The following is a 22,513-nucleotide window of genomic DNA, read 5'->3' as shown; positions in this document are numbered from 1 at the left end:
GTGTGGTTATGGGGCAGGAGTGACATCACCAATGGAAGTGATGGTCACCATGGGGGCGGTAGTGGAGCCTATGGCAGTGCCCGAGGGGGCAGAGGTGATGTAATGCGTGATGTCAGTGGCTGAGTTCTGGTGAGTAACGTCACTGGTGGTGGAAGTGACATCGGCGATGGTGCTATCCATGTCCAGGTGAGTGGCATTTCAGGGGACAGAAGTCTCAGAAATGGCGGCAACTGCAGGGGTGCAGGAGTGACATGTAGAGTAGGTATCGCATTGGTGCCAGTGGTGGTAGATCTTGTGGCGGTGGCAGAGGTGGGTGTCTTCCTGGCAATCACAGAGGTGGCACGGTCAGCAGTGGCAGCAGTTTGTGGGGCGGCAGGAGGGGAAATTATGTCATCATTCACCGCGGTGGTGGTGGCTGAGGCGGCTAATGGCATCTGAGCTGTTCCAGAGGCCTGGAGAAGGTTCTGGAATGGTCCAGGATACCTGAGTATTGAGGTAGGTACATGAACGGTTGTTTAACTTACATTCTTTTATGTCCGATATGGTGAAGAAAAAGCTTTTGTTGAGCATGTGAATTCTCCTGAGGATGTAAAACAGCAGAGGTCCTTTGCAGGTCTGGGAGACTGAGGCCCTCAGCTGAGGTCGGACTGACTGCAGGGAGATTAGGTGGCTATGCAAGGCTGTGAGTGTGGAGCGGAGGATCCAGAAGGAGAACCGTTTCTGAAGGTTTTGGATTTGTAGTACGTACTGGTTATCCTGTTTAGGTCCAAGTTGGTTGGTCTGAATGTAGTCTAGATTCCATGCAGGATCAGTCGGTTCTGTAGGCAGGTACTGAGGAAGGAGATGTGGCTGTGGTAGCGAGTCTGGTTCAGGACGTGGCTGAAGAGTTTCAGGGCAGAGGAGACAACTTGTGTGGAGGGGGTGGGGGGGGGTGGAGGGTGCAGTGAGAGAGAGACTCCCTGAGATCCTTGTAGAGAGAGGAGGATAACTTCTTCAAGGTTGGCATCCTTGGAAGAAGCTTCATTGTGAGGTTATAATCAACTAGGAGACAGTGAGGACTGCAGATGCAGAGTCGAGTGCGTGGTGCTGGAAAAGCACAGCAGGTCAGGCAGCATCCGAGGAGCAGCAGAATCAACGTTTCGGGCATAAGCCCTTCATCAGGAATGAGGTTTGTGGGCCTGGGGGGGCCGAGAGATAAATGGGAAGGGTACCTGTGACCAGTGTGCGGAGACCATAACTCTTTACAATATACATTAATGACTGGGAAGAAGGAAAGAATGTTTTATAATCATGTTTGCAGACAACACAAAACTAGGTGGAAGGGCAAGTTGTGAACAGTATAAAAACAATTTATCGAGACATAGTCATAAGTTAAGGAAGTAGGAAAATAACTGACAAATGGAACATAATGTGGGAAAATGTGAAGTTGTTCATTTTGGAAGAGAGAACAAAATAACAGAATATTATGTAAATGTTAAAGACTGAAGAAAATTGCAACACTGGGACTTGGGAGGAACTTATGCATGAAACACAAAAAGCCAGCACAAAGGGGCAGCAGGGAATCAGGAAGGGTCATGGAATGCTGGCCCTTATTTCAAGGGTGTTGGAGTATAAGAGTAGGGAAGCCTTACTGCAACTGTACAAGGGGCTGGTGAGACCACATCTGGAGCACTGTGAGCAGTTTTAGTCCCGTTATTTAAGGAAAGATATTATTTCATGGAGGCAATCCAGACAAAGTTCATGAGGATAATCCCTGCTTTGGAAAGTTTGTCTTATGAGCAAAAGTTAAACATGTTGGGTCTCTACTCACTGGAGTTTAACAGAATGGGGGGTGATTTCATGTAGGATCCTGAAGGGCTTTGACAGGGGTAACTGCTGAGAGGTGGTTTCACCTCTAGAACCAGAGGGCAGAGTCTCTGAATAAAGGGGCATCGATTTAAGAGTCAGATGAGGAGGCTTCCTTCTCTCAGAGGGTTGAGAGTCTTTGGAACTCCTTGCCACAAAGAGTTGTGGGTCAGAGTGCTTGTGTATACAGTATTTAAGGCTGAGACAGATTCTTCTGGGTTAGTGGTGCTGGAAGAGCACAGCAGTTCAGGGAGCATCCAAGGAGACAGATTCTTGTTCAGTCGGGGAATCCAGGGGAAAGGGCAGGAAAGTGAATGTCAGAAATGTCAGATCAGCCATGAGCAAGGGGCTGAATGGGTTACCCCTGTTCCTATTGCTTGTGGTCTCATGGTCTAACAGTGAATAAACTTCAAAGAACAGTATTGACCATACTTTTGCTACAGATGTCTGTCAAAGTTGGGTTCTTAAGTACATTCGAGAGACAGATCTTTAATCAGGAAGGGGATCGAGGATTATGGGGAAGAGGCAGGAAACTGGAGTTGAGGATGATCAGGTCAGCCATGACCTCATTGAATGGCAGAGGAAATGGCCTGAGGAGCTGAACGGTCTTCTTCTGCTCTTAAGTCTCATGGTCTCCAAGAAAACAGTCTGGGACATCCTGAGAGTGTGAATCACGCTATATAAATGCACATCTTTTATTTATTAGTCCTTGACATCAGAACCACACCTGACTCCATCCTTTCATCCATTTTCAATTGTCAGACCACTTCCCTGGTAACATCACTGGGTTTTGTATTTCCTCAGACCTTCTGCTGATGGGGTGCCCAGGTCAATGTGGAATTAGCCAATATTAGGCTGTAATATAGCATCATAGAGATGTACAACACGGAAACAGACCCTTCAGTCTAACTTGTTTATGCCGACCAGATATCCTAAATTAATCTGGTTCCATTTGCCAGTACCTGGCCCATATCCCTCCAAACCTTTCCTATTCATATATCTATCCAGATGCCTTTTAAATGACATAATTGTACCAGCGTCCACCACTTCCTCTGGCAGCTCATTCCACACGTGTAACATCCTCCGCATGATAAAGTTGCCCCTTTGATCCCTTTTATATCTTTCCCCTCTCACCCTAAACCTATGCCCTCTAGTTCTGGACTCATCCACCTCAGGAAAAGAGCTTGCCGATTTATTCTGTCCGTGTCGCTCATGATTTTATAAACCTCTATATGGTCACCTTATAAATGGGCTGCGGATCGGTTTCACAGGTCATCGCAACATTGAGGACCGAAGGGCCTGTATTGCTGTGTAATGTTCTATGTTCTATGCTCGTATTTCTGCTGTTCTTATGTAATCCTGCCTCGCAGCACAATGGCTGCGAACCAGGAGCAGACCTCTCCTAATCCCTCACTCTCTATCGTGTCATTGCCAAATAAACTTTAAAAATGCCCATCTCATTCAGGAGCTGGGAAAATTCTTCAGGTCAATGACCCTCCATCAGGGCACATGCCCCTCACATTAGTCAGTGTTACACTTTAATTGACAAAGTTCCTGTGGAACATTTTCAGATATTTTGAAGTTTTAAAGGTGCCATATGAATGCAAGTCTTTGTTGTGGTGTCAGAGTTTTTGCAATGTCTACCAGTTACATTTCTCAAATAAGGCATTCCCTGTGGAGCCCCTTCGGCAAAACTGTAACAAGATGCCTGTAATATGAAATATTCAAACCGTTTTGAAAGTACAATACACACATGTCAATATTGTAACTTGATGAAACAGATGATGGATATGTAGATATATAAGCTTTCTCTCTTTGTCATGGGTGATAAATGAAGATGAAATTAGCTTGCAGTTTCTTACATCCATAAGGAATAACCCTTCAAATCTACTTTTTGGAGCTGCTCAGTGATAGACAGACCAGGGAAACTGGTAAGTCAGTGTTTTGATCTCAACCTGTCTTCTACTTTCCCTCAATATCCTTCAAACAAAGAAAATCTAAAATTAATATATAGCCTTTCACCAGCTCAGGACTTCCCAAAGTGGCCTACATCTTTTATTTAACATCTCAGCATTGTTATGATGGAGGAAATGCACAGCCAATTTACACGCAGTAAGTTCCCACAGAGAAGAAGGACATCATTGACAAGGACATCTGCTTCAGCAATGGTAATTGAGATATAAGTATTTGAGAACACCTCCCCTCCCCGAGTCTTTCTCAAAGTAAATCATGCACCTGAAAGGGCAACAGGTACTTAGCTTGTTCATTGACCTGGAGGAAGACACCTCTGGTCATACAGCAATCACTTAATGCTGCACTGGGAATGTCAACTTAGATTGTGAATTCAGGTTTTGGAATTAAGACTTGAATCTACCACCAGCTAATACCTTCCCAGGTGTCACAGGTGACATACTCAGGAGATCTCACTCACCTGCACAGAAATACAGAAAGAATTTGTGTTGCAGACGTTTCGTCCCCTGTCTAGGTGACATCCTCAGTGTTTGGGAGCCTCCTGTGAAGCGCTTCTGTGATCTTTCCTCCGGCATTTGTAGAGGTTTGAATCTGCCGTTTCCAGTTGTCAGTTCCAGCTGTCCGCTGTAGTGGCCAGTATATTGGGTCCAGGTCGATGTGTTTGTTGATAGAATCTGTGGATGAGTGTCATGCCTCTAGGAATTCCCTGGCTGTTCTCTGTTTGGCTTGTCCTATTATAGTAGTGTTGTCCCAGTCGAATTCATGTTGCTTGTCATCTGCGTGTGTGGCTACTAGGGATAGCTGGTCGTGTCGTTTCATGGCTAGTTGGTGTTCATGGATGCGGATCGTTAGCTGTCTTCCTGTTTGTCCTATGTAGTGTTTTGTGCAGTCCTTGCATGGGATTTTGTACATTACATTGATTTTGCTCATGCTGGGTATCGGGTCCTTCGTCCTGGTGAGTTGTTGTCTGAGTGTGGCTGTTAGTTTGAGTGTTGTTATGAGTCCTAGTGGTCATAGTAGTCTGGCTGTCAGTTCAGAAATGTTCTTGATGTATGGTAGTGTGGCTAGTCCTTTGGGTTGCGGCATGTCCTCATTCCGTTGTCTTTCCCTTAGGCATCTGTTGATGAAATTGCGGGGGTATCCGTTTTTGGCGAATACATTGTAAAGGTGTTCTTCTTCCTCTTTTTGCAGTTCTGGTGTGCTGCAGTGTGTTGTGGCCCTTTTGAATAGTGTCTTGATGCAACTTCTTTTGTGTGTCATGATTTGGAGATGCCAGTGTTGGACTGGGGTGTACAAAGTTAAAAATCACAGAACACCAGGTTATACAATCACCTGATGAAGGAGCATCGCTCCGAAAGCTAGTGTGCTTCCAATTAAACCTGTTGAACTATAACCTGGTGTGTGATTTTTATCTTTTGTGTGTGTTGGGTGGTTGCTTTCGTAGTTTAGGACTTGGTCTGTGTGTGTGACTTTCCTGTAAACCTTTGTGGTGAATTCTCCGTTCGGTGTTCTCTGTACCATCACGTCTAGGAATGGGAGTTGGTTGTCCTTTTCTTCCTCTCTAGTGAATCGGATTCCTGTGAGTGTGGTGTTGATGATCCGGTGTGTGTTCTCTATTTCTGTGTTTTTAATGATTACAAAGGTGTCATCCACATATCTGACCCAGAGTTTGGGTTGAATTTGCGGTAAGACTGTTTGTTCTAACCTTTGCATTACTGCTTCTGCTATTAGTCCAGAGATGGGTGAGCCCATGGGTGTGCCATTGATTTGTTCATATATTTGGAAGCTCAAAGGGCAATATTGTCTACTCATGCGTTTGAGTTCCACCTCAGGGCTTAACAGCCAAGAAAGAGGGGCCATAATGAAACCTGTTGGTTATCAGACTGTAACTCCCTTTGGTCTTCCTCCTGCAGATGATAAGAGGAGAGCTCAGGGACCTAAGGCTCTGAAAATCTGGAATCGTTAACTCTGTTTTCTCTGCATAGATGTTGCCAGACCTGCTGAGTTTCTCCAGCAAATTACATTGTGATTTAACAGCTGGGTTCTAACTCTTCAGCTGCTCAGGTACCTCCTGTCGGGTTTTTGTGACTTGGTTGCAGCTTCGGACAAAACCTTCATACAACGATGCTGGCTGTTTTTCTGAACAATTAGGTCCAGTGTCTTACTTGCTTTCTACGGCTCAATCTAATCACGATCTATGAGCCAGCTTAAAGTGAGCACCGTCTGCAAATTACTATTTTAAAACGGTACAATGCTATACCTCCAGCCACAGCTCCTTGGTCAAAGGAAGATAAGACCCTAAGCAATAGGAATAAGAAGAGGCCATTTGGTCCCTGGAGCCTGCTCCACCATTCAGTAGGATCCCAGCTGATCCAAGGTTGTTCCTTTGATTGATGGGGAGAAAGGCCGTCCCTCCTCATTCTGACTGCGAACCCAGATGATGCCCAGCTCCATCCTGAACACATCCAGTTTCCTGCAGCTGAAATGTCTCCACGGAAGTGCTCATTATAGCCATTGCATAACTTGGAGGTGGGTGGTGTCCCAGCCATTAGCACTGTTCATGGAGTTAGGAGCACACACAGCAACTTGCTCAGTTGACATCCAGCTTTTCCTCTGGAGATTTCCAGCCCCTCACAGATTGACATGCAGCTTACACTCACAGGATTATCAATCTTGCTCTTTAGATTCTTCATCCAGAATTGAAACAGTTACAATAACACATCCAAGAATAAACCATTACATCTGGACTTTTGTCTTGCTCCTTTCAGGCACACCTGAAGTTTCTTTATCTGTATAGACCCTGGGATTTAATTAATTTTCTACACATTTAATGAGTGTGTAGACTACTGCATTTATGTATTATAAATCGCACTGTCACTTTCAGCTGAGAGTCTGGGTGACAAAGTGGCAGCTTCGAGTGGAGTCACAAAGCTGGGAATAAATTCTCAATCATCGATGACATGTTCATTAACATTTTATCCCACACTCTACAAAGCAATGAGCTCCTTGGAGAATTTTATTGGCTGAGATGTCTGCAAAATCACTGTCAGCTCACCTCAAAAGGGAGAAGGTTTTTTTAACTTCCTACATTCTTCACTGAAATAAAACTCCTGCATGTTTTTGCTCTGTGTTTGTGGATTGCTTTTATCAGTCTACAGAGGCCACAGTTCCCATGCTGTGTGCAGTCAAGTCCCTGTTTCTAAGGAGACTGAAACCAGCAGTCATGGGGGGTGGGGGGGGGGCATTAACATCAATGAAGAGGGATCATGAGCTTGGGGCAATTACAGAATCTCTACTTCAAACCAGTATGGAATGAGAGGCATCTTGTTAAGGTACAAAGAAAGGGGCTGGTTTGGCTGCTTCATGAGAGATCATTTGAATTTTGACTGACTGGCCAGTTGGTCATGAATTGACAATGCATGGCTGACCATTTGATCTCACTATCACGGTCTCATTTTTCCCCAGTGGTGTCTTGTTGTAAATCCTGACTCTCTGCTTTCTACAGGGTATCAGGACTGGTTTCTGACTGCAGCAGAGATCACAGCAAAGACAAGATATGGATCCTACAAATCAATGCTGCACCCATAGGACCTCCTGGATTGGATTCAATTACTCGAGGAGATTTATTTTCCATCTCTGTCTGACAAACCACATTGGATTTCATCAGCTTCAGCTTGAGTGCATCAATTCCGTGTTCCATTAAATGTCTTGTACTTTTGGACTCATCCCAGAGTAAAGCACACTGTAAAATCTAAGATATGATAAGTGACAGAGAGCAGAGTAATGAGGCAGCCCTGGGAATGATGGAAAACATGCAGCACTATGCCTTGTCATCCAAAGACTGAGTATGTCTTTCCATCACAGCAGGCAGCTTTCCTCCCCAGAGATGTGAGAGTGTTCTGTAAATCAATCATTCCCAATCTGCTAGAGCAGAAGCATAATAGATTCCATCTTTGTAGCTTACACAATTGTACCAATAAACCTTGAGGGGGTAAGTCTACAATTTCAACCTAATACACGTTACTGATTGGAGTGCTGTGATCCCAGTTCTATATCCCTAACCATTCTCTTCATATCCTCCGCACAGCTTACATTTCCATCTGGATTTAGAACATAGAACATAGAACAATACAGCGCCGAACAGGCCCTTTGGCCCTCGATGTTGCGCCGACCTGTGAACTAATCTAAGCCCACCCCCCCTACACTATCCCATCATCATCCATGTTCATATCCAAGGATTGTTTAAATCTCCCTAATGTGGCTGAGTTAACTACATTGGCAGGCAGGGCATTCCATGCCCTTACCACTCTGAGTAAAGAACATTTATCTCATTATCAAAAACAGATAAACTGTATTCTGATGGATTCTTATGGGGGGTTGAACAACATGGACTGTGATGGGATTTCTGGCAGAATCCAGTGAGCAGTCTGGACCTTTCTGTAGCACCTGTCCTTCATGGAGAAATGTTTAAAGAAAAGCATCTTTGAGCAGGAGTCCATCGGGGAAGTGGTCAGCACATCGCATCCTCCAGACCCTGGGGGAAAAGGAGAGGGTGGATAAAGTTTGTGAGAAGATTTGTAGCTCGGGTGCTCGTTGTTGTGGTTCTGTTCGCCGAGCGAGGAATTTGTCTTGCAAACGTTTCGTCCCCTGTCTAGGTGACACCCTCAGTGCTTGGGAGCCTCCTGTGAAGCGCTTCTGTGATCTTTCCTCCGGCATTTGTAGTGGTTTGAATCTGCCGCTTCCGGTTGTCAGTTCCAGCTGTCCACTGTAGTGGCCGGTATATTGGGTCCAGGTCGATGTGTTTGTTGGTAGAGTCTGTGGATGAGTGCCATGCCTCTAGGAATTCCCTGGCTGTTCTCTGTTTGGCTTGTCCTATGTGTGTTTGTGTGTGTGTACTTGCGTGTGTGTGTATGTGTGTGTATGTGCATGTGTGTGTATGTGCATATGAGTGTCTGTGTGTGTGTCTGTGTGTATGTGTATGTGTGTGTCTGTATGTGCGTGTGTATGTATTTGTGTGTGTGTACGTGTGTGTGTGTACGTGTGTGTGTGTACGTGTGTGTATGTGTATGTATTTGTGTGTGTGTACGTGTGTGTGTGTATGTGTGTGTGTACGTGTGTGTGTACGTGTGTGTATGTGTGTATGTGGATGTGTATGTGTGTGTGTATGTGAGTGTGTGTGTATGTGTATGTGTGCGTGTGTGTTCGTGTGTGTCTGTGTCTGTGTGTGTACGTGAGTGTGTGTGTGTATGTGTGTGTGTACGTGTGTGTGTACGTGTGTGTATGTGTGTATGTGTATGTGTATGTGTGTGTGTATGTGAGTGTGTGTGTATGTGTATGTGTGCGTGTGTGTTCGTGTGTGTCTGTGTGTGTACGTGAGTGTGTGTGTGTATGTGTGCGTGTGTGTGTATGAGTATGTGTGTGTCTGTGTGTGTGTCTGTGCGTGTGTGTGTATGAGTGTGTGTGTGTATGTGTGTGCGTATGTGTGCGTGAGTGTGTGTGTGTCTGTGTGTTTGTACGTGTGTGTGTACGTGTGTGTGTATGTGTGTGTCTCTGTGTGTCTCTGTGTGTGTATGTGTGCGTGGATGTGTGTGTATGCATGTGTGTGTATGTGTGTGTGTATGTGTGTTTGTGTGTGTCTGTGTGTATGTGTATGCTTGTGTATGTGTGTGTGTATGTGTGAGTGTATGTGTTTGTGTGTGTGTATGTAGATGCTTGTGTGTGTGTCTGTGTGTATGCATATGTTTGTTTGTGTGTGTATGTTTGTGTATGTGTGTGTGTTTGTGCGTGTATGTGTATGTTTGTGTGTGTGTATGTGTGTGTTTATGTATGTGTGTGTATGTTTGTTTGTGTGTGTATGTTTGTGTGTGTGTATGAGTGTATGTGTATGTTTGTGTGTGTGTGTCTGTGTGTATGTGTGTATGTTTGTTTGTGTGCATGTATGTGTGTGTGTATGGGTATGTGTGTGTATGTGTATGTTTGTTTATGTCGGTGCGTGTCTGTGTGTATGTTTGTGTATGTGTGTGTATGTGTAAGTGTGTGTATGTGTGTGTATGTTTATTTCTGTGTGTGTATGTGTATGTTTGTTTGTGTGTGTGTATGTGTGTGTATGAGTATGTGTGTGTCTGTGTGTGTGCCTGTGCGTGTGTGTGTGTATGAGTGTGTGTATGTTTGTTTGTGTGTGTATATGTGAATGCTTGTGTGTATGTGTGTATGGGTGTGTGAACGTGTGTGTGTACGTGTGTGTGCATGTGTGTGTGTATGTGTGTGTGTACACGTGTGTACATGTACATGTATGTGTGTGTATGTGTGTGTGTACATGTGTGTACGTGTACATGTATGTGTGTGTGTATGTGTGTGTACGTGTGAGTGTGCATGTGTGTGTATGTGTGTGTGTGGGTGTGGGTGTGTGCGGGTGTGGGTGTGTGTGTGGGGGGGTGTGTGTGTGGGTGGGCGTGTGTGTGTACATGTGTGTATGTGTAGGTGTGTGTGTACATGTGTGTGTATGTGTACATGTGTGTGTATGTGTGTGTCTATGTATGTGTATGTGTATATATGTGTGAGTACGCATGTGAGTGTATGTGTGTGCGTGTGTGTTGTGTGTGTGCGTGTACGTGTGCATGTGTGTGTGTATGTGTGTACGTGTGTGTGTGAGTGTGTGTGAGTGTGTACGTGTGCGTGTGTATGTGTGTGTGTACATGTGTGTGTACGTGTGTGTCTATTTGTGTGTAAGTATGTGTATGTGTATATATGTGTGTGTACGTGTGTGTGTACATGTGTGTACGTGTATGTGTAAGTGTGTGTATGCGTACGTATGTGTGTATGGGTGTGTGTGTATGTGTGTATGGGTGTGTGTGTATGAGAGTGTGTGTACGTGTGTGTATGTGTACATGTGTGTACGTGTGTGTGTATGTGTGTGTACATTTGTGTGTATGTGTGTGTACGTGTGTATGTATATACGTGTGTGTATACATAAGTGTGTACGTGCGTGTACGTGTGTGTACGTGTATGTGTGTGTGTACGTGTGTGTATACACATGTGTGAATGTGTGTATGTATGTGTTTGTGTATATGTGTGTGTGTACGTGTGAGTGTGTGTGTGTGTACGCATGTGTGTGCGCGTGTGTGTATGTGTGCGTGTGTGTGTGTACATGTACGTGTGTGTATGTGTGTGTATGTACGTGTACGTGTGTGTGTGTGTGTGTGTGTGTGTGTGTGTGTGCGCGCGTGCGTGCGTGTATCCCGATTGTCACACATCTCCATCTGGGAATGTGCCTTCGCAAAGGAAGTCTGGAGGAAGACTCAGTGGTATGTTTTTGTGTTGAGGCACATCCCAAGCAGCTCTGTGGTGCGGGACTCCCTTCCCTACCTCCTGTTCCCCAGGAAGCACACTGAGACAAACATCAACTGCACCTAGAGGACCATCAATTTGGTGAAAGACTCTCTTTGTTCTGCTTGAAATCTGCTGGTTTTCCAGAGAAAGGAGTTGACCCTGACTGAGTGTGGCAGACTGGCACATTCCAAGGTCCAGGACTAAGTGCTGAGGGATGCACTAAAGCTCGGGGCAGCTGCTGCTAACGGGCAGTGGGGAAAGACCACCAGCTCAGTGAAGTTAAATTGGGGCCTTACCTGTTATTGGACCCTGTCCCGACACCTGAAATATCTGTAATTATAATCTTGTAAAGTAAAACATGCCTGTGGTTTATTTGTTGGATAAAGTTAAACTATGATGTTTGTTTCTTTGTATGCTACTGCACAGAATCAAACTCCTTTCGTGACTATGTTTAGACATATAAAGATATTTTTATGAATAAAGTATATTTTTGAAATAAAGTAATGCAGCACACTCCCCTTGAAATTTGGTGTTTGCCAAACCCTCAGGATCCTCATGGAATCTCTCTAATATACATGACAGATGCTTAGGGAGCATAGAGCTTTATAGCAGGGCACAGGCAAGGATACTGTTAATGCAGGGCCAGGTACCCAACTCACAGACTGGGCCCAGGTACCCAGCTCACAGACTGGGCCCAGGTACCCAGCTCACAATCTGGGTCTGTACCCAGCTCACACACTGTGCCCAGCACCCAGCTCACAGACTGGGCCCAGGTACCCAGCTCACAGACTGGGCCCAGGTACCCAGCTCACAGACTGGGCCCAGGTACCCAGCTCACAGACTGGGCCCAGGTACCCAGCTCACAATCTGGGTCTGTACCCAGCTCACACACTGTGCCCAGCACCCAGCTCACAATCTGGGTCTGTACCCAGCTCACACACTGTGCCCAACATCCAGCTCACAGTCTGGGCCCATACCCAGCTCACAGTCTGGGCCTGTACCCAGCTCACAGATTGGGCCAGGTACCAGCTCACAGTCTGGACCGGGCTGCAGCTCACAGTCTGGGCCCGTACCCAGCTCATAGACTGGGCCCAACAACCAGCTCACAGACTGGGCCCAACAACCAGCTCACAGACTGGGTCCAGGTACCCCGCTCATAGACTGGGCTCACACCCAGCTCACAGACTGGGCCAGGCTGCAGCTCACAGATTGGGCCCAGGTACCCAGCTCATGACTGCGCTCGGCACCCAGCTCACAGTCTGGGCCCAGCACCCAGCTCACGGACTGGGCCCATACCCAGCTCACAGACTGGGCCAGGTCCCCAGCTCATAGACTGCGCTCAGCACCCAGCTCATAGACTGGGCCCAGCACCCAGCTCACAGACCGGGCCAGGTACCCAGCTCATAGACTGGGCCCAGCACCCAGCTCATAGACTGGGCCCAGCACCCAGCTCACAGACCGGGCCAGGTACCCAGCTCATAGACTGGGCCCAGCACCCAGCTCACAGACTGGGCCAGGTACCCAGCTCATAGACTGGGCCCAGCACCCAGCTCACAGACTGGGCCCAGCACCCAGCTCACAGACTGAACCCAACCCCCAGCTCACAGACTGAACCCAACCCCCAGCTCACAGACTGGGCCCACATCCAGCTCACAGACTGGGGCAGGCTGCAGCTCATAGACTGGACCCAACTCCCTGCTCATAGACTGGGCCCTGCACCCAGCTCACAGACTGGGCCCAGCATCCAGCTCACAGACTGGGCCCAGCATCCAGCTCACAGACTGGGCCCAGCACCCTGCTCACAGACTGGGCCCAACTCCCTGCTCACAGACTGGGCCCAGGTACCCAGCTCACAGACTGGGCCCAGCACCCAGCTCACAGACTGGGCCCAGCACTCAGCTCACAGACTGGGCCCAGCACTCAGCACCCAGCTCACAGACTGAACCCAAACCCCAGCTCACAGACTGAGCCAGGTGCCCAGCTCACAGACTGGGCCTAGCACCCAGCTCACAGACTGGGCCCAGCACCCAGCTCACAGACTGGGCCCAGCACTCAGCTCACAGACTGGGCCCAGCACTCAGCTCACAGACTGGGCCCAGCACCCAGCTCACAGACTGGGCCCAGCACTCAGCACCCAGCTCACAGACTGAACCCAAACCCCAGCTCACAGACTGAGCCAGGTGCCCAGCTCACAGACTGGGCCCACACCCAGCTCACAGACTGGGCCCAGCACCCAGCTCACACACTCGGCCCAGCACCCAGCTCACAAACTGGGCCTAGCACCGAGCTCACAGACTGGACCCAGCATCCAGCTCACAGACTGGACCCAGCACCGAGCTCACAGACTGGGCCCAGCACCCAGCTCACACACTGGGCCCAGCACCCAGCTCACACACTGGGTCTAGCACCCAGCTCACAGACTGGGCCCACACCCAGCTCACAGACTGGACCCAGCATCCAGCTCACAGACTGGGCCCACACCCAGCTCACAGACTGGGCCCAGCATCCAGCTCACAGACTGGACCCAGCACCCAGCTCACAGACTGGGCCCAGCACCCAGCTCACAGACTGGACCCAGCACCGAGCTCACAGACCCTGCCCAGCACCCAGCTCACAGTCTAGACCCAACACCCAGCTCACAGTCTAGACCCAACACCCAGCTCATAGTCTGGGCCCTGCAACCAGCTCATCGACTGGGCCATGCTGAAGCTCAGAGTTGCTCCCTTGCTCTGTCAGCTCTCACTCACTCACTCGCTCAGCACCTACCTGCACGCTGACAGCATCCCTGCCTTGTCTGTGTGTACCCATTAGCGCAGTCACGCTCCCAGGCAGCATGCCTTGTTGAGCAACAGCAGCAGCTGCAGCCCTCAGGTAGGTGGGTGGAACATCTTACTGAGCAGCAGTGCACAGGGGCACTCGCTCCATGTGCCAGGAACAGGCCACAGAGTAAACACACTCTGTGTATGCAGCAAGCAAACAGCACTGTCTTAACATCTCCCAGGAGTGGTTTCACACCATGTGAAGGAGTGTTTGGGGAACTAAAGGTGGGATAGGACGGGGGCGGGGATTCGTTAGAATAGTGAAAGGGGCAATCACATTTGTAAGAGGAGCACGCGATAAATCATGGATGGGAAGGGGCTCTTGTACGAAGGGGCTTCAGCCATGGCCAGGGATACCACTGGCTCCAAGGGGGACACAGTGAATGGTCATAACTGGTACAGTCACCACGTGTGCCAGGATGGGGGTGAGGGCGAGGTGAAGGTTCAAGTGGATGGGTTGGGAGGTGACTGGAGGGGTATGGAGGCTCTGGGGTTTTCAAGAAGGGCTATCAGGGAGGGGTTTATAGGAAGGGCTATCACAGAGAGGTTTACAGGAAGGGCTATCATGGAGGGAGTCTGGAAACTCAGAGTCTCACTGAACACACTCAGGCAGAGGCTGGAATCTACTGATGAGAGCACTCACTGTCACCTCCCATCGTGTGTGATAGGCAGAGTTGGAGCCCAGAGAGTGAGAAAGACAGGCCTCGCCCTCACCCCCATCCCGGCACACGTGGTGACTGTACCAGGTATGACCATTCACTGTGTCCCCCTTGGAGCCAGTGGTATCCCTGGCCATGGCTGAAGCCCCTTCGTACAAAAGCCCGTTCCCATCTATGATTTATTGCATGCTCCTCTTACAAATGTGATAATGGGGAGCCAGGGAGACAGAAAAGCTGCTAATGGGGACCATGTGGAGGTGAGAATGGGTTGGTTGTTGAAAGCAGCCCATGTGTTGACGGGGCCTGGGGGATGGGGGTGGGGAAAAGGACATGGAAGCAGGTGTTAGACCTCAAATTGTTGAAGTCGATATTGAGTCCGTGGGGCTGCAGGGTCCCCAAGTGGAAAATGAGGTGCTGTTCTTCCAGCTTGTGCTGAGCTTCACTGGAGCACTGCAGCAAACCTGAGACAGAGATGTTGGCCGGGGAACAGGGTGGGGTGGTAAAGTGGCAGGGAACTGGAAGCTCAGGGTCTTTTTTGTGGGCAGAATGTAGACGTTCTGTGAAGCAGTCACCGGAGTGAACCTGTGCTTCGTTGCCCTAGTGTAGAGGAAACTAGATGGTGAGTAGTGAATGCAGGAGACTAGATTGTGGGGAGTGCAGGTAAAATGCTGCTTCACCTGGAAGGTGTGTTTGGGCCCTTGGATACTGAGGAGGGAGGAGGGAAATGAGCAGGTATTACACCTTCGGTGGTTGCGGGGAAGGTACCGTGGAGCTGTGGAGAGGTATTGGGAGTGAGGAGTGGACAAGGGTGTTCCGGATGGAACAGTCCCTATGGAAAGCTGACAGAGGGATCTTGGGGTTCAAGTCTATAGCTCCCTGAAAGTGGCCAGATAAGGAGATAGGATGGTTAAAAAAGGTGTATGGCATGCTGTCTTTATTGGTCGGGGAATTGAGTCCAAGAGTCAGAGTGTCATGTTGCAGCTTTATAAGACTTTGGTTAGGCCACACTTAGAGTATTGTGTTCAATTCTGGTCACCACATTACAGGAAGAATGTGGAGATTTTGGAGAGGATGCAGGAGAGGTTTGCAAGGATGCTGCCTGGATTAAAGGGTGTTAGCTATAAGGAGAGACTGGAAAAACTCAGGTTGTTTTCTCTGGAGCGGTGAAGGCTGAGGGGAGTCTGTAAAATTACGAGATGCATAGGTAGGGTTAACAGTCAGAGTTTTCCCAGAGTTGAAGTGTCTAGGGGAGTGGTAGGAGTGTGGAACATGCTGCCAGGGGTGGTAATGGAGGCAGATACTTTCGGGTATTTCAGGGACCTTTAGATGAGCCCATAGATATACAAGGGATGGAGGGATATGGACCAAGGGCAGGCAGAAGGGATGAGTTTAATTTGGCGTCATGTTCAGCACAACATGTGGGCTGAAGGGCCTGTTGCTGTGCTGTACTGTTCTATGTTCTTTGACAATACCAACTTGACCTTTATATTAATGGAGGAGTAGGCTCAATAGGCTTACTCTTAATCCCAATTTGTACATTCACATGGCCGCGTGTATAGCTTTCTCTCAAAGGCTCCCACTCTCTCACACATACTCACAATCTCATCCTCACACATTCACAATAACAGACACACACAGAAGCTCACACTATTACATACACATGCACTCACAATAATGTACACATGCATATGTACACACAGAGACATATACACACATGCACACAAATATGCACATTCTAACACATGTACATATACTTAGACACAAATGCACCCACACAAGACATATGCACACACATGTACCCATTCTCACTCTCTCACTGTCTTGGTTGATGGACCATTGAAGTAGCACTGAAGGAGCTGGCCACAATATGACAATAATTGGCGTTAGGTTTAAATGAACTCACTCAACAATCCCAGTAAATGTTAATAGCTGCTGCAGAGAAAGTTAATTCAGCACCGTGGCAGATATCCACCTGAGATTGGATGATTGAGAAATTCAAAGGCAGCTTCAGGAATGAAGATCAGGCTTCATTTCTCCAGATGAAATTTCTATCTGCTTTCTTTACAAACATTGCTCAGTCCATTAAATATATTAAAAATTCAGTATTAATATTGCATGGCCTTATTTTGAGCTAATTCGTGCACAAGCTAAGCCGAGCTACAAACATCCCGAGACAGTTTGAAATATATGGCAAACATCAAGTAAAAATGTTGTATCCCCAGTGTTGACATCTTTCAGAATAATCAGTATGAAAATTCTGCAAGCACAGGGAAAGTACAATCAATTTGACAAGAAACCGAAGTGAGTCTAACCAGCAAGATTCTATGAAGGGCAAAAGTCAACACGCACAATTTTGGATGTCAAAAGTTTGTGGCTAATATTAATTTGCTGCTTGCATTGTTTCTGATTGTTGACACTCTGAAGGCAGCAAAGGGAATGAAGTGGTTCCAGGTGATGTATCTATCAAGCTCACCTGGAGAGTCATAGTCTTACAGCACAGAAACAGGCCCTTCGGCCCAATTCATCCATGCCAGCCAGGTTTCCTAAACTGAACAAGTTCCATGTATCTGCATTTGGCCCATATATCTCTAAACCCTTCTTGTCCGTGTATCTGTCCTTATAGCTTTTAAGGATTCTGGGTGATCCAAGATGGAGGACGGGAAAAATTTCTGACTGTAAGAGCTGCTCCTTTTTTTGAAGTATTTTAGGAGCCGGAGGTGATTTCCTCGAATTCCAGGAGCAGCAATTCCTCTTTTATATGCTGTTGCATTGTTTCGGAACTTTAGAAAAAGAAATCAAAACAACAGCAGTTTTAAAAGGGAGAAGAACAGACAAAGGAAGCACATGGTGAAGACAGTGCAAGAAAGAGAGAGAGAGAGAGACCCTGCACAGTTACCGCCTTTGCTGTTTCTGAATTCATGTGTCGCTGGACATCGGAGTGCGTCTGAGAAAATTAACAAACAATGAACTTTACAACTAACCTTGGAGGAACTGGTTTGGGTGAAGTTCACAACATAGAATCAGATAAGTTAATTGTTGTTTTAAGTCTGTCCAAGAGAAAGGCTGTATTCGTGAGTACAGTGGGTTCTTTCTTGATTATATGTTTTTGGAAATAAGTCTCTTGATTAAACTGAAAATACAAGCCATAGCTATTAATTTAACCTGGGGCAGTGTTTGTAGAGGAATAAGATGGTGTTATTTTCTGGGTCTGTAGATTGTGAAGGAGCAAAAATGGCCTTTGCAGTGATATGTACTTCTTGTCAGATGTGGGAGTTTAAAGAGAGTTTAAGGGTTACTGCGGATTATATCTGCCATAAATGCTGTTGGTTGCGAATCTTATCAGATCGAGTAGATCGGTTGGAGAGACAGATAGAAGTGATGAGGAATTTGCAACAGCAACAGTATGTGATGGATGGCAGTTACAGGAAGGGGGGAAAGTCTGAGACATAGTCACATAGATGGGTTAACTCCAGGAAAGGTAAGAGAGGTAAGCAGGTAGTGCAGGAGTCTTTTGTGGATATACCCATTTCAAACAAGTATGCTGTTTTGGAAAATGTAGGGGGTGATGGATTCTCAGGGGAACATAGCACGAACAGCCAAGTTCTGGTCTGGTGACTGGCTCTAATGCAACGAGGGGTACATCTGCTCCCAAGAGATCAATTGTGTTGGGAGATTCTGTAGTCCGAGGTACAGTCAGACGTTTCTGTGGCCAGCAGAGAAAAATCAGAATGGTGTGTTGTTTCCCTGGTGCCAGGATCAAGGATGTCTCAGAGAGGGTGCAGAATGTTCTTACGGGGGAGAGGGGCCAGCAGGAGGTCATTGTCCACATTGGAACCAACAACAGTGGAAGGGAAAAGGTTGAGATTCTGAAGGGAGATTACAGAGTGTTAGGCAGAAATTTAAAAAGGAGGTCCTCAAGAGTAGTAATATCTGGATTAATCCCATTGCTATGAGCTAGTGAGGGCAGGAATAGGAGGATAGAACAGATGAATGCATGGCTGAGGAGCTGGTGTATGGGAGAGGGATTCACATTTTTGGATCAATAGAATCTCTTTTGGGGTAGAAGTGACCGTACAAGAAGGACGGTTTGCACCTAAATTGGAAGGGGACTAATATACTAGCAGGGAAATTTGCAAGAACTGCTTGGGAGGATTTAAGCTAGTAAGGTGGTGGGGGGGGTGGGACCCAGGGAGATAGTGAGGAAAGAGGTCAGTCTGAGACTGGTACAGTTGATAACAGAAGTGAGTCAAACAGTCAGGGCAGGCAGGGACAAGGTAGGACTAATAAATTAAACTGCATTTATTTCAATGCAAGGGGCCTAACAGGGAAGGCCGATGAACTCAGTGCATGGCTAGGAACATGGGACTGGGATATCAAAGCAATTACGAAAACATGGCTCAGGGATGGACAGAACTGGCAGCTTAACATTCCAGGATACAAATGCTACAGGAAAGACAGAAAGGGAGGCAAGAGAGGAGGGGGAGTGTATTTTTGATAAGGGATAGCATTACAGCTGTACTAAGGGAGGATATTCCCAGAAATACATCCAGGGAAGTTATTTGGGTGGAACTGAGAAAGAAGAAAGAGATGATCACCTTATTGGGATTGTATTATAGACCCTCTAATAGTCAGAAGAAAATTGAGAAGTGAACTTGTAAGGAGATCTCAGCTATCTGTAAGAATAATAGGGTAGTTATGGTAGGGAATTTTAACTTTCCAAACATCGACTGGGATTGCCATAGCATTAAAGGTTTAGATGGAGAGAAATTTCTTAAGTGTGTATGAGACAATTTTTCTGATTCAGTATGTGGATGTCACTCATCCACAGACTCTATCAACAAACACATCGACCTGGACCCAATATACCGGCCACTACAGTGGACAGCTCGAACTGACAACCGGAAGCGGCAGAGACAGGCCACTATAAATACCGGAGGAAACAGCACAGAAACGCTTCACAGGAGGCTCCCAAGCACTGAGGATGTCACCTAGACAGGGGACGAAACATTTGCAAGACAAATTCCCAGCTCGGCGAACAGAACCACAACGTGGATGTACCTACTAGAGAAGGTGCAAAACTTGACCTACTCTTAGGAAATAAGGCAGGGCAGGTGACTGAGGTGTCAGTGGGGGAGCACTTTGGGGCCAGCGACCATAATTCTATTAGTTTTAAAACAATGATGGAAAAAGATAGACCAGATCTAAAAGTTGAAGTTCTGATTTGGAAAAAGGCCAATTTTGATGGTATTAGGCAAGAACTTTCAAAAGCTGATTGGGGGCAGATGTTCGCAGGTAAAGGGACGGCTGGAAAATGGGAAGCCTTCAGAAATGAGATAACGAGAATCCAGAGAAAGTATATTCCTGTCAGGGTGAAAGGGAAGGCTGGTAGGCATAGGGAATAATGCTGGATGACTAAAGAAATTTGAGGGTTTGGTTAAGAAAAAGGATGAAGCATATTTCAGGTATAGACAGGATAGATCGAGTGAATCCTTAGAAGAGTACAAAGGAAGTAGGAGTATACTTAAGAGGGAAAACAGGAGGGCAAAATGGGGACATGAGATAGCTTTGGCAAATAGAATTATGGAGAATCCAAAGGGTTTTTACAAATACATTAAGGACAAAAGTGTAATTAGGGAGACAATAGGGCTCCTCAAAGATCAGCAAGGCGGCCTTTGTGTGGAGTCGCAGAAAATGGGGGAGATACTAAATGAATATTTTGCATCAGTATTTACTGTGGAAAAGGATATGGAAGATATAGACTGTAGGGAAATAGATGGTGACATCTCACAAAATGTCCAGATTACAGAGGAGGAAGTGCTGGATGTCTTGAAACAGTTAAAGATGGATAAATCCCCAGAACTTGATCAGGTGTACCCAAGAACTCTGTGGGAAGCTAGAGAAGTGATTACTGGGCCTCTTGCTGAGATATTTGTATCATCGATAGTCACAGGTGAGGTGTCGGAAGACTGGAGGTTGGCAACTGTGGTGCCACTGTTTAAGAATGGCGGTAAAGACAAGCCAGGGAAATATAGACCGGTGAGCCTCACCTCGGTGGTGGGCAAGTTGTTAGAGGGAATCCTGAGAGACAGGATGTACATGTATTTGGAAAGGCAAGGACTGATTAGGGATAGTCACTATGGCTTTGTGCATGGGAAATCATGTCTCACAAAATTGATTGAGTTTATTAAAGAAGTAACAAAGAAGATTGATGAGGGCAGAGCGGTAGATGTGATCTATATGGACTTCAGGAAGACATTCGACAAGGTTCCCCATGGGAGACTGATTAGCAAGGTTAGATCTCATGGAATACAGGGAGAACTAGCCATTTGGATACAGAACTGGCTCAAAGGTAGAAGACAGAGGGTGGTGGTGGAGGGTTGTTTTTCAGACTGGAGGCCTGTGACCAGTGGAGTGCCACAAAGATCGGTGCTGGGTCCTCTACCTTTTGTCATTTACATAAATCATTTGGATGCGAGCATAAGAGGTACAGTTGTAAGTTTGCAGATGACACCAAAATTGGAGGTGTAGTGGACAGTGAAGAGGGTTACCTCAGATTACAACAGGATCTGGACCAGATGGGCCAATGTACTGAGAAGTGGCAGATGGAGTTTAATTCAGATAAATGCGAGGTGCTGCATTTTGGGAAAGCAAATACAGGATTTATACACTTAATGGTAAGGTCCCAGGGAGTGTTGCTGAACAAAGAGACCTTGGAGTGCAGGTTCATAGCTCCTTGAAAGTGGAGTCGCAGGTAGATAGGATAGTGAAGAAGGCATTTGGTATGCTTTCCTTTATTGGTCAGAGTATTGAGTACAGGAGCTGGGAGGTCATGTTGCGGCTGTACAGGACACTGATTAGGCCACTATTGGAATATTGCATGCAATTCTGGTCTCCTTCCTATCAGAAAGATGTTGTGAAACTTGAAAAGGTTCAGAAAAGATTTACAAGGATGTTGCCAGGGTTGGAGGATTTGAGCTACAGGGAGGGGCTGAACCGGCTGGGGCTGTTTTCCCTGGAGCATTGGAGGCTGAGGGGGTGACCTTATAGAGGTTTACAAAATCATGAGGGGCATGGATAGGATAAATAGACAAAGTCTTTTCCCTGGGGTCGGGGAGTCCAGACCTAGAGAGTATAGGTTTAGGGTGAGAGGGGAAAGATATAAAAGAGACCTAAAGGGCAACCTTTTCACACAGACGGTGGTACGTGTTTGGAATGAGCTGCCAGAGGATGTGGAGGAGGCTGGTACAATTGCAACATTTAAGAGGCATTTGGATGGGTATAAGAATAGGAAGGGTTTGGAGGGATATGGGCTGGGTGCTGGCAGGTGGGACTAGATTGGGTTGGGATACCTGGTCAGCATGGATGGGTTGGACTGAAGGGTCTGTTTCCATACTGTACATCTCTATGACTCTATGACTCCATAAATGCTGCAACTGTATCACCTCTACCACTTCCTCTGAAAGCTCGTTCCATACATGCAGCACTCTTTGTGTGAAAAAGTTACTGCTAGGATCCCTTTTAAATCTTTCCCCTCTCATTTTAAACTTATGCCCTCTAGCTTTGGACTCCCCTACCCTGTGGAAAATACCTTGTCTATTTATCCTATCCATGCCTCTCATGATTTTACAAACCTCTATAAGGTCACCCCTCAGCCTCCGACGCTCCAGGAAGAAAAGTTCCAGCCTATCAGCTTCTTCTAATAACTCAAAACTTCAACTCCCAGTAACAACCTTTTAAATCTTTTTTTGTACCCTTTCTAATTTAATAACAACTTTCCTATAGCAGGGTGACCAGATTTGGTCACAGTACTCCAAACATTGCCTTACCATTCCCTTGTACATCTTCAGCAAGAGATCCCAAATCCTATACTCAATACTCTGACCAATGAAG

General features: G+C 46.8%; 1 long non-coding RNA gene across 1 annotated transcript in view; it reads left to right on the top strand.

The window, feature by feature from the left end:
* Nucleotides 1-7,819, top strand: part of LOC140463210 (uncharacterized) — a 43,216-nt gene extending 35,397 nt beyond the window's left edge. The window contains exon 2 of the long non-coding RNA XR_011954629.1: nucleotides 7,322-7,819. This is a non-coding gene — a long non-coding RNA (uncharacterized lncRNA). The remainder of the gene's footprint in view (nucleotides 1-7,321) is intronic.
* Nucleotides 7,820-22,513: the final 14,694 nt, after the last annotated feature.

Source organism: Chiloscyllium punctatum, chromosome 37 (genome assembly GCF_047496795.1).
Source record: "Chiloscyllium punctatum isolate Juve2018m chromosome 37, sChiPun1.3, whole genome shotgun sequence".
NCBI lineage: Eukaryota > Metazoa > Chordata > Chondrichthyes > Orectolobiformes > Hemiscylliidae > Chiloscyllium > Chiloscyllium punctatum.
Note: the sequence above shows the minus strand (reverse complement) of the source record. Positions and strands in the feature narration are given on the sequence as shown.